Below are 13911 nucleotides of genomic sequence, written 5' to 3' on the forward strand. Positions count from 1 at the left end.
TACTGATGGGACCAGATACTCCAGGTTCAAAAACTAAAGGAAGAAATGGTTTATTTGGCTCATAGTTTCAAAGGGTTTAGTCCATGGCTGACTGGCTCCAAAGCAGAAACATGATTAGGGCCTAGTTTTCCTTTCTACAGCCTAGCTATGACATGTCCAGATATAACTCCGTTTTCACCTCCAGTCACACCTAAGTGTATGTACATTCTGCACAGTGAGTGTGCATGTTATTTATCACAAACATATACTAATGAAAAAGAGACTGACTATGTACCCAGTCCACTACGAGACAAGTGCTGATCAGATACAGGATGTGTGAAACAGTTTTAAAGTTAAATGTGGAGATTTCTGGTCAGATGCAGATGCAAGACCTGCCTGTCGGAGCAAGAGACTGTTAAATCGGGCACAGCTGTGTGGCTGGAGGTCTGAGAGAGATCTTGAAGAGAAGAATTACGGGCCCTGCATTGCTTAGTCACCAGCAGACCAGGGCATTGAGACCAGTTCAACCATGTGACTCTTCAGAAAAGCAACAGGAAAACACTGTAGTTATCCTAGGTTGAGCAGGACCTATACACCATCCTCTTCTGCCTCTCTCCCAAAATGTCGGCATTTTCTAATTCTTACGACTCAATGATCCCATGATGCTGTGATGCTCCAGGGCAGGACTACACCAGTTGGAGACATCCTGGGAGGAACCAAATCTGAATTATTTATAGAATCACTAGCATAGGTTTTATTAATATATGATCACTTCAAAATTGATATCATAGTGCTAAAAACCTGAGATCCTGGTAATGATTTAATTGGCTAGTCTGGGAAGATTTGTTAGGAAAATAAGAAGTAGATCTTTATCATTTTCTTTTCTATGATTATCCACTCCATTTAACTCTCCGAGGAGCAGAATAATTACTATTGTTAAGAGGTAGCAGGGAGCTAAGTATTGCTCTTTGAAATACTTCCCTATTATGGAGAATTTCACTTCCAGTTATGTTTGTAAAATCTGAGGGAAATCTGCTTCCATATGTTCTTGAAATGGCACAAATATGGCATCCTAGGGCCTGAGGAATGGAGGCTGTGTGGTGTCGAGTCTCTGCTGGGAGTGGATTTATCCTTTTGCTTTCCCAGGAGATGCTTGTTAGCAGAGCTACATGCTTTTCACAGAAAGATCAAGTGCACATGGACAGAATTGACATTAAAGAGAAATTCAACATTAAAGGCTCAGAGTAGAAATGTCTATCACATCCCTCAGTAGATACCTACAGGAACCTGGAGCCACAGTGATGTGTTTCTTGGGACATTTCAGAGCTGAGTGATAGCCTGGGCACAGAAAGAGCCTTTCTGGATCAGAGGAAAGAGAGGTTAAGAACATATACCTTGCTTTTACTCATTTGGTGGACATTTGTTTTCCCTGTACCATCCTCTCTCTAAGTGATAACTGTCAAAATGAGTACAGAAAGGAAAAATTGGGTGGTTTGCAAGACAGATCCCTTAGTGGCCAATATGATGGAATCAGTCTACTGTCTTCCCCTTCTGGAGTTCTTTCCACTATGACAATTTATTACATGAAACGGAATCATTCCTGGTACATTCATCACAGTGAAATTGAGAGGCCCTGGGAAATAAGAGGAAACACTTGGCTCAGAGATATCTGCCCCAAAACTCTCTTACAGAACCAATCCAATGAAGCAGACTGCTTTAATGTTAAGATTATTTTCACTTAGCAGCTAAGGACAGACTTGCCAAGTGTGACCTTTAGGCTTGCTTTACACAGTAACTGCTGCTGCTCCCCTAGAAGGGCCTGTCAGCTCCAACAAACACCCAGAGTGCCAAGGAACTTTGTACAAAATAACTTGCAGAGATTTCTCTGCCCTGATAGAAACTTCAATGTTTGCTTTGTTCTCCACACTTACCAGAGGCCACCTTAGCTTGTACATGTGTATCTCACATTGTAATCTTATAATTCCCTAATAAAAGTTCCTATATTAAACAGCTCCATAATTTTTTTTTACTTTGACACTCTCATTCTCTTCATGGCAATAGGATAGAACTTTTGCTTAAGAAGTGTTCCTCTTGAATGACACTGCCCAGTCTAGTGCCCTGGGGCAGAGGAGTGCTATGGTTGCTAGTGTGCATAGATGGCCCTCCAGTAATCCCTGTCATTCAGTATATTTGACTCTGTAGTCCCTGACATCCTACAGATTTGGGTCAAGAGAGATGCAGCTCTCAGTCAGCATGTGCACTAGTCAGAAGAATGGGGCACTAAAGCAGATAACAAAAGATAAATGTGATGTATGATGAGGTATAAGAGTAGGGGCAGAGGGCTCACAGGAAGCCAGAAAAATGCACAAGTACAGTATAGTGGTATCAATTAAGGCAAATCACAGGAATAAGAGATTCTGCATCACAATGGCCTTTTTGTATGGCTTAGAGAAGTGGTTCACAAAGTACAGGATGAGCATCACCTCTGAACTTATTAAGGTGCATATTTTGGGGTAATACCATAATCTTACCAAATTACATAATCTGGAAGTGTGGCTTGGTAATCTATATTTAATAAGCTTGCAGTGACCTCACGCTTACTAAAACTGAAGATCTACTGGATTAGAGATTTATTTTACTCAAAGTACATTCTAAGAAGCTTGTTAAAAATGCAGATTCATTGGCAAGTTGAAGCCCAATTTTTCCAGCACCATTTATTAAAGAAGCTATCTTTCCTCCAGTGAGGGTGTGTGGCTCCTTTGTTGAAGATGAGATGGCTGAGTGTGTCTGGCGTTGTTTCTGCATCTTCTAATCTGTTCCACTGGTCCTCAAGTCTGTTTCTTTGTCAGTACCATGCTGTTTTATCACAGTAGCTTTGGAGTATAGTTTCAGGTTGGGGATTGTGATACCCTCTGCCATGTCTCTTTTACCTAGAATTGCTTTTGCTATTCTGGGTCTCTTCTTGTTCCAAAGGAATTTTTGAATTGTTTTCTCGAGGTCTATGAAGTATGCTGCTGGAATCTCAATTGGAATTGCACTAAATCTATATAGCAGTTTTGAAAGTATGGCCATTTTCAATATACTAATCCTTCCTACCCAGGAGCAGGGGATGTCTGTCCATTTTCTGATATCATCTTCAATCTCTCTTTTCAGAGTGCCATAGTTTTCAGAGAAGAGGTCTTTGATTTCTTTCATTAGGTTGATTCCTAGGTATTTCAGTTTTTTGGATGCTATTGTGAAAGGAATTATTTGCCCTATTTCTGTCTCAGTGAGTCTGTCATTGGTGTAGAGGAAAGCTATTGATTTTTTGTGTGTTGACCTTGTAACCAGCAACTTGACTGAATTTGGTTATTAAGTCTAGAAGGCTTTTGGTGGAGTTCTTGGGGTCTTCTATATAGAGTATCATGTCATCTGTAAATAATCTTCCCCAAAGAATTGAAAGAATCATACCACAGTGATATATGTGTGCCCACGTTCATAGCAGCACAGTTTGTAATAGCTAAAACTTGGAAATAGCCCAAATGCCCATCAACTGGAGACTAGATAAAGAAAATGTGGGTTTTTTTATACAATGGAGTACTGCTCAGCCATAAAAAATGAGAAATTAGAGACATTTATAGCTAAGTGGATGCACATTGAGGCAATACTATTAAGTCAAATAAAAAGGACACACATGTGTAAATACTGAATAGTTTCTCTGGTGTGAGAAACTGAAAGTGTAAATAAGGACTAAATGTATAATAGGTAATGTGAAATAGGAAGAAAAGAGGCAAAGGGGAAGGAAGTGGGAGGGCTAGGGGAAAGGATAGAAGGGAATGGGATTAATATGAGAAAATGGAAAAATAGGAACAAAATCTTTGTAAATAGGGAGGACTGGAGGGGTTGAAGGGAGGGCTGGGCAAGGGTGAAAAATAAGAACCAAGAGAGACTATGTAAAGTTGCAAATTTCCAATGATGAATGTCATTAGATTGTATACCTAAAATGTACCAATTATTAGAATGAATAATCTATAATGTAAAATAGGAAGAAAAGATCCAAAGGGAGGGGCAGGGGAAAGGAAAGAAGGAAAAGGAAAAAATGCTGAGAAATGGAAAAAATGGAAATAAAGTCTTTGTAAATAGGGAAGGGTGGAGGGCATGAAGGGAGGGCTAGGAATGGGGAAAAAATAAGAACCAAGATGCATTATGTAAAGGTACAATTCCCAATGAGAAATGTAATTGTCTTGTATACTTACAGTGTACCAATAAAAGAATTTAATAAAAAAAAATGCAGATTCAGCCTCAAAACTATTTAGTGATATCCCCCAGATGATTAAGTGACTCTTGTGCAGCTAATGTTTGCAGAACACTAGCTTAGAATATTCATGTCAGAATACAGGTAGTATTTCCAAGGGTTAAGAGTTTTTTAAAATTTAATTTCATTGGTACATTTTAGGTATACAATATAATGACATTCATCATTAGAAATTTGCACCTTTACATAATCTCTCTTGGTTCTTATTTTTTCCCCCTTCCCCTGCCCTCCCTATTTACAAAGACTTTGTTTCCATTTTTTCATTTTCTTATGTTAATTCCATTCCCTTCTTTCCTTTCCCCTCCCTCTCACACTTCACCTTCTCCTTTGCCCCTTTTCTTCCTATTTCATATTATCTCTTATACCTTTTAGTTCTTATTTACACTTTCAGTTTTTCACACTAGAGAAACTATTTGATATTTACATGTGTGTCCTATTTATTTCACTTAAGAGTATCACCTCAATGTGCATCCATTTAGCTATAAATGTCTATAATTTCTCATTTTTATGGATGAGTAGTACTCCATTTTATAAACAACCCACATTTTCTTTATCCAGTCTCCAGTTGATGGGCATTTGGGCTGTTTCCAAGTTTTAGCTATTACAAACTGTGCTGCTATGAACATGGGTGCACATATATCACTGTGGTATGATTCTTTTAATTCTTAGGGGAAAATACCAAGCAGGGGATTAGCTGGGTCAAATGGGACTTCCAGTCCTAGTTCTTTGAGGTATCTCCATACTGATTTCCACAGTGCTTGCACCAGTCTACACTCCTACCAGCAGTGGAGCAGGGTTCTTCTTTCCCCACAGCCCCACAAGCATTTGTTATTGGTTGAATTCATGATAGCAGCCATTCTTTCTGGAGTAAGATAGAATGTCAGTAATGTTTTCATTTGCATCTCTCGAATGACCAGTGATGTTGAACAGTTTTCAATATGTTTATTTTCTATTTCTACTTCTTTGTGTGAGAAATGTCTGTTCATTTCAGATGCCTACTTTTGGATTGGGTCTTTAAATTTGGGAGGTCTGATTTTTTTAAGTTCTTTGTAGATTCTAGAAGTAGACCTTTGTTTGAGGAACAGTGGGTGAAATTTTTTCTGATATTGTGAATTGTCTGTTCACTCTGTTGGTGTTTTCTCTTGCTGTGCAGAAACTTTTTAGTAAGAGGACATCCCACTTGTTGATTGTTTGTGCTTGTTCATGGGCAACTGAGGTTTTGTTCATAAAATCTTTTCCTACACGAGTGTCTTCAAGAGTTCTACCTAACCTCTGGTCTAGCCAGTTCAGCATTTCTGTTTTAATATTTAGATCTTTAATCCATTCAGGTTTTAGTTTAGTGCATGGTGAGAGATATAGGTGTAGTTTTAGTCTTTGGCAAGTTGAAACCCAATTTTTCCAGCACCATTTATTAAAGAGGCTATTTTTCCACCAGTGAGGGTGTTTGGCTACTTTGTCAAAGATGAGTTGACTGAGTGTGTCTGGAGTTGTTTCTGCATCTTCTAATCTGTTCCACTGGTCCTCAGGTCTATTTCTTTGCCAGTACCATGCTGTTTTATCACAGTAGCTTTGTACTATAGTTTCAAGTTGGGGGTTGTAATACCTCTTACCCCATCTCTGTTACCTAGAATTACTTTTGCTATTCTGTGTCTCTTCTTGTTCCAAATGAATTTTTGGATTTTTTTCTCAAAGTCCTTGAAATATGTTTCTGGGATCTCAATTTGGATTGCATTGAATCTATGTAGCAGTTTTGGAAGTATGGCTATTTTCACTATGTTGATCCTTCCTACCCAGGAGTAAGGGATGTCTTTCAATTTGCTGATATCATCTTCAATCTCTCTTTTCAGATTGCTATAGTGTTCAGAGAAGAAGTCTTCGATTTCTTTCGTTAGGTTGATTGCTAGGTATTTCAGTTTTTTGGATGCTATCGTGAAAGGAATTGTTTATCCTATTTTTCTCTCAGTGAGTCTTTTGTTAGTGTAGAGGAAAGCTACTAATTTTTGTCTGTTGACCTTATATCCAGCTACTTTACCAAATTTGCTTATTAATTCTTATTATTTATTATTAAAGCTTTTGGTGACGTTCTTGGGGTCTTCTATGTAGAGTATTATGTCATCTGCAAATAATGACAATTTGACTTCTTCATTTCCTGTCTTTATTTCTTTTGTTTCTTTCTCTCTTTTTAAAAAAATAACTTCATTATCAAAAACACACACACAGAAATTAAAAGCATTCAAAGAGCAGTGCAAGGGAAAAAAACCTACAATAATATTCAAATACAGTAGAACTCAACCAAAAGAGAACTGAAAAGCACTTAACATTTTTCCTTATAACTTAAAATAACATTTCAAGTACGAACAAGCCCCCTGAGGATGTGATTTGTTTCAGAAAGGTCCCCAAAACCAATGTTGAAGAAATAGTGTACTGGAAAAAACATTCCAGTTAGCTAGCAAACTCCACATAAGCCAAACTTCTCCCTAATTTAAATTTCAATGCAGTCATATAACACACGATGGAAACACAGTGCGAGAAATATGTTATTAGGCAATTTCATCCATGTATATTCTTTATTAAACTTTCAGTTTCTCACACTAGAGAAAGTATTCAGTATTTACACATAGGTATCCTATTTATTTCACTTAAGAGGATGGCCTCAATATTCATCCATTTAGCTATAAATGTCTCCAGTTCCTGGTTCTTTATTACTGAGTAGTGTTCCATTTTATTTAAAAAAAATACCCACATCTTCTTTATCCAGTTTCCAGTTGATGGGCACTTGGATTGTTTCCAAGCTTTAGCTATTACAAACTATGCCACTTTAAACATCGGTGCCATATAATGCTGTGGTGTGATTCTTTTAATTCTTTTCAGAAGGTACCCAGCAGGGGGATAGCTGTGTCAAATGGGACCTCTAGGCCTAGTTCTTTGAGGTATCTCCATACTGATTTCCACAGAGATTGCACCAGTCTGCACTCCCACCAACAATGGAGAAGAGTTCCTTTCTCCCCACAGCCCTGCCAACATTTGTTATTGGATGATTTCTTTATAACAGCCATTCTTTCTGGGGTGAGGTGGAATCTCAGTGTTTTTTCATCTGCAACTCTCAAATAAAAAGTGATTTTGAACATTTTTTCATATATTTATTTGCTCCTTTTACTTCTTTGTCTGAGAAATATCTATTCATTTCAGATGCCCATTTTGAATTGGGTCTTTGAATTTGGGGGGTCTGATTTTTTTCAGTTCTTTGTATATTCTCAATAGTAGTCCTTTGTCTAAGGTACTGTTGCTGAAAATTTTTTCCCAAATATCAGGTTGTTTCTTAGCTCTGTTGGTGATTACTCTTGCAGTGCAGAAGGTTTTTAATAAGATGAGATCCCAGTTGTTGATTCTTTGTGCCAGTTCCCATGCTTCTGAGGTTTTGTTCATGAAGTCTTTTCCTATGCCAATGTGTTCAAGAGTTCTACCCAACTTATCTTCCAGCAAATTTAATTTTTCTGTCTTGATTCTTAAATCTATAATCCACATCGATCTTAGTTTAATGCATGGTGATAGGTATGGGTCTAGTTTTAATATTTGGCAGGTTGAAATCCACTTTTTCCAATACAATTTATTAAATAGGCTATCTTTCCTCCAATGAGGATGGTTGGCTCCTTTATCAAAGATGAGGTGTCTGGGCATATCTGTAGTTTTTTCTGCATCTTCTAATCTGTTCCACTGGTCCTCAGGTCTGTTTATTTGCCAGTACCATGCTGTTTTTATCACAGTAGCTTTGTAGTACAGTTTCAAGTTGGAGATTCTAATACTCCCAGCCATATTTCTGTTGCCTAAAATTTCTTTTGCTATTCTAGATCTCTTATGGTTCCAAATGAATTTTTGGGTTTTTTTTCTCTAGTTCTGTGAAATATATTGTTGGAATTTCAATTTGCATTGCATTATACCTATTAATAGTTTTGGAGGTATGGTCATTTTCACTATATTGGATCTTCCTATCCAGGAATAAGGGATGTCTTTCCATTTTCTTATATCCTGCTCAATCTCCGTTTTCAGAGTGCTATAATTTTCAGTGTAGAGGTGTTTTGCTTCCTTTGTTACACTGACTCCTAGATATTACATTTTTTGGGATGCTATTGTAAAAAAAATCGTTTCCCTAATTTCTCTCTCACTGAGTCTATTATTTGTCTATAAGAAGGCTATTGTTTTTTGAGTGTTGACTTTACATCCATCTATGCTACTGAATCTGTCAATTAAGTCTAGAAGTCCTTTGGCAGAGTATTTTGGGTCTTCTATGTAAAGTATCATATCATCAGCAAATAATGACAGTTTAACTTCTTCCTTTCCTATTTTTTTTTGTACCAGGTATCAAACTTTGGTCCTTGCACTTGCGCAGCAGGCAGTGAAACCACTGAGCTAAATCCCCACCCTCTTTCCTATTTTTATTCCTTTTATTTCTATCTCTTGTCTAATTGCCATGGCTGATGTTTCCAAAGCTATGTTGAACAGGAATGGTGATAGTGGACATATTTGTCTTGTACCAAATTTTAGTGTGAAGGATTTCAGTTTTAGACCATTTAGTACAATATTGGCTGTTGGTTTTTCATAGATGGGTTTTATCAGATAGAGTTAGATACTGTCTATTCCAATTTTTTGTAGGGTTTTTATCATAAATGCATGTTGGATTTTGTCAAATGCTTTTCCTGCATCTATTGAGATGATCATATGGTTTCTGTCCTTGGCTCTATTGATATAGTGTATTACATTGATTGATTTGCATATGTTGAACCATCCTTGCATCCCTGGGATGAATCCCATTTGGTCAGGGTGTATGATCTTCTTGATCTTTTCCATTCTACTTGCCAGTATCTTATTAAGGATTTTAGCATCTATGTTCATTAGTGAGATTGGCTTATAGTTCTCTTTTTTGGTTGTGTCTTTCTCTGATTTGGGTATCAAGGTGATGCTTGCTTCCAGGAATGAATTTGGGAGTATTGCTTCCCTTGCGATTTCATTGAAGAATTGAGATAGTAGTGGCAGTAGTTCCTCTCAAAATATTTTGTAGAATTCAGTGATGAAGCCATCAGGACTCGGGCTTTTCTTAGTTGGTAAGTTTTTAATTACATTTTCAATTTCATTGATTGATATTGGCTTGTTTAGAATTTTTAGGTCTTCTTTGTTCAATTTGATAGTTCATGTGTATCTAGGAATCTGTCCATTTCTTCTGTGTTTGCCATCTTATTTGGGTATAGGTTCTTGAAGTAGGTATTAATGTTCCTCTGAATATCTGCTGGGGATATCTTTAATTTCACCCTTTTCATTTCTAATTCCATGGTTTTGTGCCTTTTTTTACTTTTTCTGATGAATTTGGCTAAGGGTTTATTAATTTTGTTTATTCTTTTGAAGAATCAACTCTTGGTTTCATTGATTTTTTTGTATCATTCTCTTAGTCTCCACTGCATTGATTTTTGCTGCAATCTTTATAATTTCCTTCCTTGTATGACTTTCAGGTTTCTCCTTTTCTTTTTCTAGAAGCTCCTTTTTCTAGGTTCAGCATCAAGTTATTTAATTGAGTTCACTCTGTTTTCCTAATATGAGTATTGACCAGTATGTGTTTTCCACATAAGACTACTTTCATTATGCCCCATAGATACTGATATGTTTTATTTTCATGGTCATTTAATTGTAGGAACTGTCTGACTTCTTCTTTAATTTCCGCTGTGTCCCATTGGTTGTTCAGAAGTGTGTTGTTCAATTTCTATGTGATTATGAAATTCTTGCAGCTTCTTTTGCTATTTATCTCCAATTTCATCACACTATGGTCTGATAATGTAGAGGAGAAAACTTCACTTCCTTTGTACTTACTTAAACATGTTCTATGAGTGAGTATATGGTCTATTTTGGAGAATGACCCATGGGCATCTCAAAAGAATGTGTATTGTGATTTTCTGGGGTGGAATATGCTGTAAACATCTGTTAAGTTCATTGTTCAAGAGTTTGATTGAGTTGTAGTATTTTGTTGCATAATTTTAGCCTAGTTGATCTATTTGTGACAGTAGAGTATTGAGGTCTCCCACTACTATTGTATTAGTGCTTATATGTTTTTTCACATTCATTAGTATTTGTTTTCTGTAGTTGGGCACAGCAGTGTTCAGTGCATATATATTAATGATTGTCATTTCTTCCTGTTGGATTTTTCCCTTTACAAGGATGTAGTGTCCTTCCTTGTTTCTCTTAATCAGTGCTGGTTTGAAATCTGCTTGACCTACGAAGAGGATAGCTGCTTTTTTGGGGGGTTCCTGTAACAGGGAGTATTGTTCCCCACCCTCTAATTTTGAGACTATGAGTTTCTTTTTGAATGAAGTGTGTTTCTTATATGCAGCATATTGTTGGATCTTGCTTCTTGACCATTCTGCCAGTCTATTTCTTTTGATTGGTGAATTGAGACTATTAACATTGATGGGTATAACTGATATATATTGACATCATTGTAATGACTTTTTCTTTTAGTTGGATTCTCCTCTTCTACATTTAATTTCTTGTCAAGCCTGATGGATTCATTCTTCAGGGTTTCCTGGGATTATGATCCTCATTGTCTTTTCCTAGGATATTATGTAAAAATTTTGGAGTGTTGGTTTGGTACTCATGAAGTTCCTAAGGTGCTCTTTGTCATGAAAATATCTTATTTTTAAATCAATTTTAAAAGATTGTTTTGCAGGTTACATCAGTCTGGATTGGAGGCTGTTTTCCTTTAGGTCCTGGAAAACATCTCTCTAAGATCTTCTTTTCTTGAGGATTTGCATTGAGAAGTCTCCTGTGATTCTGATTGGCTTTCCTTTGTATATGATTTGTTGCTTTTCTCTACCTGCTTGTAGAATTTTGTTCTGTTAGGATTCTGAAATCTTTTTTTTTAAATGCTTTTTGGTACATTTTACATATACAATACATTTAGATTTCTCATTGGGAACTTGTACCTTTACATGATGTACCTTGGTTCTTATTTTTTCACCATTCTCAGCACTCCCTTCACCCCTCCACCCTTCCCTATTTAAAAAGACTTTGTTTCTATTTTTTCTATTTCTCATAATTTTGTCTTTCCCTTTCCCCTCCCACTTCCCCTACCTCTTTGGACATTTTCTTCCTATTTCACATTATCAGTTAATCATTTTAATCATTGGTACATTTTAGGTATAAAATATAAAGACATTCATCATTAGAAAATTGCACCTTTACATAATCACTCTTGGTTCTTGTTTTTCCCCCTTCCTCTGCCCTCCCTTAAACCCCTCCATCCCTCCCTATTTACAAAGACTTTGTTTCCATTTTTCCATTTTCTCATTAATTCCTTTCCCTTCTTTCCTTTCCCCTACCCTGTCTACTTCCCCTTCCCTTTGTCCCTTTTCTTCCTATTTCACATTATCTATTATACATTTCAGTACTTATTTACACTTTCAGTTTCTCACACCAGAGAAACTATCTGGTATTTACATGTGTGTCCTATTTATTTCACTTAAGAGTATTGCCTCAATGCGCATCCATTTAGCAATAAATCTCTCTAATTTATTATGGTTGAGTAGCACTCCATTTTATATAAAAACCACATTTTCTTTTTCCAGTCTCCAGCTGATGGGCATTTGGGCTGTTTACAAATTTTAGCTATTACAAATTGTGCTGCTATGAACATCGGTGCATATATCTCACTGTGGTATGATTCTTATAATTCATTGGGGAAGATACCGAGCAGGAGAATAGCTGGGTCAAATGGGAATTCCATTCCTAGTTCTTTGAGGTATCTCCATACTGATTTCCACAGTCGTTGCACCAGTCAAACTCCCACCAACAGTAGAAAAAGGATTCCTCTTTCCCCACAGCCCACCAGCATTTGTTATTGGTTGATTTCATGATAGCAGCCATTCTTTCTGGAGTGAGGTAGAATCTCAGCGTTGTTTCATTTGCAACTTTCAAATGAACAGTGATGTTGAACATTATTTCATATATTTATTTTCTATTTCAGCTTCTTTTTCTGAGACATGTCTGTTCATTTCAGATGCCCATTTTCAGATTGGGCCTTTCAATTTGGGAGATCTGATCTTTTTAAGTTCTTTATAGATTTGAGATAGTGGACTTTTGTCTGGGGAACAGCAGGTGAAGATTTTTTCCCACATTGTGGGCTGTCTCTTCACACTGCTGGTGGTTTGTCTTGCTGTTCAGAAGCTTTTTTAGTAAGAAGAGATCCCACTTGTTGATTGTTTGTGCTTATTCATGGGCAACTGAGGTTTTGTTCATAAAATCTTTTCCTACACCAATGTCTTCAAGAGTTCTACCTAACCTCTGTTCCAGCCTGTTCAGCATTTCTATTTTAATATTTAGATCTCTAATCCATTAAGATTTTAGTTTAGTGCATGGTGAGAGATATGTCTTGTTTTAATCTTTGGCAAGTTGAAGCCCAATTTTTCCAGCACCTTTTATTAAAGAGACCATCTTTCCTTTTGTGAGGGTTTTTGGCTCCTTTATCAAAGATGTGATGGCTGAGTGTGTCTGGAGTTGTTTCTTCATTTTCAAATCTGTTCCACTGGTCCTCAGGTCTGTTTCTTTGCCAGTACCATGCTGTTTTTATCACAGTAATTTTGTAGTATAGTTTCAAGTTGAGGATTGTGGTAACACCTGCCATGTCTCTGTTACCTAGAATTGCTTTTGATATTCTGGGTCTCCTCTTGTTCCAAATGAATTTTTGGATTCTTTTTCAAGGTCCTTGAAGTATGCTTCTGGGATCTCAATTTGGATTGTATTGAATCTATGTAGCAGGTTTGGAAGTATGGCCATTTTCACTATGTTGATCCTTCCTATCCAGGAGAAAGGGATGTCTTTCCATTTTCTGATATCATCTTCAATCTCTCTTTTCAGATTGCTACAGTTTTCAGAGAGGAGGCCTTTGATTCCTTTCATTAGGTTGATTCCTAGGTATTTCAGGTTTTTGAGTGCTATTGTGAAAGGAATTGTTTTCCCTATTTCTTTCTCAGTGAGTCTGTTGTTTGTGTAGAGGAAAGCTACTGATTTTTGTGTGTTGATCTTGTATCCAGCTACTTTACTGAATTTGGTTTTTAAGTCTAGCATACTTTTGGAGGAGTTCTTGGAATCTTCTATATAGAGTATCATGTCATCTGCAAATTATGTCAATTTAACTTCTTCATTTCCTATCTTTATTCCTTTTATTTCTTTCTCTTGTCTAATTGCCATGGCTAATGTTTCCAAAACTATATTGGACAGGAGTGGTGATAGTGGAGATCCTTATCTTTTTCCTGATTTTAGTGTGAAGGATTTTGGTTTTTGACCACTTAGTATGATACTGGCTGTTGGCTTTTCATAGATGGCTTTTATCAGTTTGAGGTAGAAACCATCTATTCCAATTTTTTGTAGGGTTTTGATGATAAATGCATGTTGGATTTTGTCAAATGCTTTTTCTGCATCTATGGAGATAATCATATGGTTTTTGTCCTTGGCTCTATTGATATAGTGTATTACATTTATTGATTTTTGTACATTGAACCATTCCTGCGTCCCTGGAATGAATCTCACTTGGTCAGGGTGCATGATCTTCTTGATGATCTTCTGCATTCTATTTGCCATTATCTTAATAAGGATTTTTG

Source organism: Heterocephalus glaber, unplaced genomic scaffold (genome assembly GCF_053883595.1).
Source record: "Heterocephalus glaber isolate CG9 unplaced genomic scaffold, H.glaber_assembly_v1.0 deba00001755, whole genome shotgun sequence".
NCBI lineage: Eukaryota > Metazoa > Chordata > Mammalia > Rodentia > Bathyergidae > Heterocephalus > Heterocephalus glaber.